General features: G+C 56.6%; 1 long non-coding RNA gene across 1 annotated transcript; it reads left to right on the plus strand.

Annotated features, from left to right (window-relative positions):
* Positions 1 to 232: 232 nt before the first annotated feature.
* LOC109252410 (uncharacterized) lies at positions 233 to 3,875 on the plus strand. Its single transcript, XR_002073985.2, has 2 exons — positions 233 to 616; positions 3,322 to 3,875. It is a non-coding gene; the product is annotated as an uncharacterized LOC109252410 (long non-coding RNA).
* Positions 3,876 to 4,385: the final 510 nt, after the last annotated feature.

Consider the following 4,385-nt stretch of genomic DNA (forward strand, 5'->3'; position numbering starts at 1 on the left):
TCCTGCCCGAGTTTCCAGCCTGCATCCTGCCGCCATATGTATTTCAGATTCAACACTGCAGGACCAAGTTTATCTGGGTTTTGAGACTGCCGGCCAGCCCCATGGGCTCCACACCTGCCAGTTCCTACACCTGTGAGGGCCGTTTTCCTAAAATAAGTCTCTGTCTGGCCCCTGCCCCCCCCGCCACGTGTGTATGTCCTGTTCAGTCTGTTCTCTCCTGGACACGCCTGAACTACCCACCCTCTCTCTCCAGCCCGGGTGTCCCGGGCGACTGCGGCAGTGGTCTTTCCTCCATTCCTAAATGCGGTCTCAGAATCTTCTGGAAGAGTCCATGAACACAGTTGTTCGGAGCTGGCGCCAGAGAGAAAATCTGTTTGCTGTTCTAATTTTAGGGGATACTCTTTGTGGCTGTTGGCTGATAAAACCATCGATTGTTCTCATATTAAGTACCATCTAATTAATTTTTCAACTAACATTTGTGGGTCTCTGATGCCAAAGTACCAAGCATTTCTTGGCACACGCCTGGCCGGGAGCTCACTGCCGGCAGAGCCGAGGAAGGGGCCGAGGAGGGGATGGCTTCACTGGTGCCCGTGGCCTCCACCACTCGCTGCATTTGGTGAGCTGCGCTGATGGGGGCTGGACGGCACCGCCGATGGGCCAGTGGGAGGGGGCCACACAGGCCCCCGTGAGCTTGGACCCCGGGCAGCCTGGGTTCACCATGTAAGAGCACTGCCCACTCCAACAGTTTTCAATTCTAGCATTTATCAAATGGCCCCTTCAAGCCCCCCAGATATAACGGAGACAATGGTTCACCGGGCGGATGGAAAATCAAGTTTTTATTTTATTAAAAAAAATTTTTTTAATGTTTATTTATTTTGGGGGGGAGGGGGCAGAGAGAGAGAGAGAGAGAGAGACAGAGAGACACAGAATCCCAAGCAGGCTCCAGGCTCTTAGCTGTCAACACAGAGCCCAACATGGGACTCGAACCCATGAACCGTGAGATCATCACCTGAGTCAAAGTCAGAAACTTAACCTCTGGAGCTACCCAGGTGCCCCGAAAATCGAGTTTGTAAATTTTTTATTTGAGAGTGAGAGAGAGAGAGAGAATATGAATCTCTCCCCGATGTGGGGCTCAATCCCATGACCCTGGGATCATGACCTGAACTGTAATCAAGAGTCAGATGCTCGGCCAACTGAGCCACCAAGGCGCCCTGGAAAATCGAGTGTTTCACCAGGAAGGGGAGACAGCGAAGGAAGGACTTGGAGTCAGCAGGACGTGTGCTCACATGCGCTGCCGTGTGGGGTGGTGGTTGTGGGATGTGATCGAAGTGACGGACGATGCCATTAATAAATGAGGAGGAGCTTTTAAATTAACAGCAGCCCCAGATTGGAGATTAATTTTTTAAATGTTTCCTAACAAGAAAAATGAAGCAAATAAATCCCGACGATGAGGAAGTAATGAAGCCCTTGCGAGAATAGCTTGTTGCCACAGGCAGATGAGGGAATTCGTGGGACGTCTGAGGCCAGCGCAAACCAGCAGGCTCGGGTCCCCGCATCTCGGGCCCTAGGGGACTTGGCGGGCTCGCCCTTTGAGCCCAACTGGTCATCTTTGACTAGAGAGCTTAGAGAGCGTGCGGAGAAAGACAATGGCCGTGAGCGGGCTGGATCCCCGTCCCCCACCGCCCTCACCCGCGTCACCCTCTGGCTGCCGCTGACGGGGCATCCGGGGGCCGTGGCAGCCAGCTGGCTCTGCGTGGACGTGCTGGCCTCCCGGACGGCGGCCGGCGACCGCTGGGGACGTGAGCGGGGACACTGTCAGCTTGTGCAGGCCGCAAAGGGCTCAGGAGCCTGGACGCGGGGCAGTTCCTGGCCCTGGAAGAAGGGGCGGGGGGTCTCGGATGCGTCATCCCTCACAGATCAGGACCATTCTGGGTTGTGGGCTGTCAGCGTCTGTGGTCTTTTGTACCTAAAGCACAGACTCCTGAAGATGTCCGTCTTAATCTTAATTTGCTCGGGCATGCCGTTTATTTTATTTTATTTAAAAAAAAATTTTTTTACGTTTATTTATTTTTGAGACAGAGAGAGACAGAGCATGAACGGGGGAGGGTCAGAGAGAGGGAGACACAGAATCTGAAACAGGCTCCAGGCTCTGAGCCGTCAGCACAGAGCCTGATGCGGGGCTTGAACCCATGAACCGCGAGATCATGACCTGAGCCCAAGTCGGCCGCTTAACCGACTGAGCCACCCGGGCGCCCCTCGGGCATGCCGTTTAAACAGTGGCAACTGACCATGGCTTCTAGCATCCTGACGTCCTCAGACGCCTTTGTCTTCAGCGTGATCCTGCCTGGGCTGCTGGACGCCCAGGGCTGGTTATGGCACCTCTCTGAGCTCAGCCTTCTGCTCTCTGAGGATTCCACCTGCCTGGCCTTTCCTGCAGCCCCCCACCCCTCCCCGCTGCATTACACGCCGAGACTTGTGATGGTGTTGAACTCTCCTTTGTGAGAGCCAACAACAGCGGCAGCGATAGTCGTGGGTGACACTTACACAGCATTCACAGTGAACCGGGTCCACACACGTCCATTCGTCCTCTTGACGAGTGGGGGACAGGCCTGCGCCCAGCGGGTGTGAGGCGCGCCAGGCACTGCGCCCGCCGATTCGCGGGCCGGGGGCGGGTGAGCGTCTCATTCTCGGATCCACCCAGGGCCTCGCGCTCTCGCTCTCGTTGTAGACGGGGGAACCGAGGGGCTGACTGGCGCATCATCAAGTGGGCGAAAGAGGAGGGTGTGAACGCAGCAGGCCCCTGTGGGCAGGGCCACAGGCACCCCCACCCACCCCACCCCACCCCACCCCACCCCACCCCACCCCATGTGCGTGGTGGGGCTGCAAATGCCAGCGCCTGGGGGGTCGAAAGGTGTGAGCGGTGGGCGTCTGGGAGGAGGGGTGCGGTGACCTGTAAAAGCATCCGTTAGGGGCTACATTGTGTCCCCCCAATTCACGTGTAGGGGGGCCCGAACACCCGTCCTTCGGAATGTGACTTTATTTGGAAATCGGGTTCGCGTGTCACTGGCAGATGTGCTCAGTCAGGCCCAGAGTGAGATGGGCCGCGCTCCGATGTGACCGTGTCCCGATGAGCGGGGGGGGGGGGGGGGGGGGGCCCGCTCAGGACACGCACACGGCGGGGAGGGGAGCACCTGGCGAAGACGAGGGCGGGTGGCCCTTCCACGCACCTGGGGACGAGGGGCGCTGCGGGTTCGCCGCCCGCGGAAGGAGCCGGCCCCGTCCGCACCTGGATCCGTGACCCGGGACGTTTCCGTCCTTCAGCTGCCGGCCTGAGTACTTCGTGGACAGACCTAGCAAACTAGTAGTGTTCGTGTTTGAAGTCCTCGGAAGGGCCGGCGCCCCCCAAACCACATCTCTGTCACAGCGGCCCGTGACGCGCATGGGCCGTGACCTTTCTCCCTGAGTTGACCTCCGCTCGGTCTTTGGCCAGCCAGCTTGGAAGAGAGGGGCCTTCGAGCAACATCTTGCCCGGGGTGTCCTCCAGCACATGTGACATGACCATAATGACGCTGGCTGGCCGAAGCGCAAACAACGCCAGGCAAGCTTCTAATGCTTCCGTGAATCAGTGCCTCCGATTCCCCCAAACTCGTCGATCGCTATCGCCCTGCCCTGCTCTCGACTTGGAAACGGGAGGCGCGGAATGGTACTTGCTGGCGGCGGATGCTTCATCAACAGTGTCGATTTTATTTTCTGTCCCCCCAAAGCCCTGAGGATTAGCATTTTGTTTGTTTTTGTTGGTTCCCCCCGCTACTATTCAAATAAAATAATTCCAGCCCTCCTCTCCAATATTGGTGGGGGGCCTGGCATCTCGTTGAGATTTTGATGATTTTGTGGGTGAGGAGGAGATCTCATATTCTTCCCTGCATGAAAGTTGGGAACTCCCACCTATTATTTTATTTTATTTTATTTTATTTTATTTTATTTTATTTTATTTTATTATTTATTTATTTTTGAGAGAGAGAGAGAGCGTGGGGGTGGGGGCAGAGAGAGGGGGAGACACAGAATCCCAAGCGGGCTCCAGGCTCCGAGCTGTCAGCACAGAGCCCGACGCGGGGCTCGAACCCACAGACCGCGAGATCATGACCTGAGGCGAAGTTGGATGCTTAACCGACTGCCACCCAGGTGCCCCTCCCACTTATTTTTAAATTAGGGAAGGTGACAGAAAGGGAAGTGGGTGGAGACACGGCGGCAGAGAAACTGGAAAGCCAGCTCCAGCCGTGTGCCACGTTCATATTCTTGAACACCTTGCCCAGCAAAGATGGGGGCCACGCTGCCCGAACGAGGTGCTGTTCACATCTGGGTTAAGGGCTGGGTTTGCCAGGAAG

Source organism: Panthera pardus, unplaced genomic scaffold, assembly GCF_024362965.1.
Source record: "Panthera pardus isolate Hobbes unplaced genomic scaffold, ASM2436296v1 HiC_scaffold_9, whole genome shotgun sequence".
Taxonomy (NCBI): Eukaryota; Metazoa; Chordata; class Mammalia; order Carnivora; family Felidae; genus Panthera; species Panthera pardus.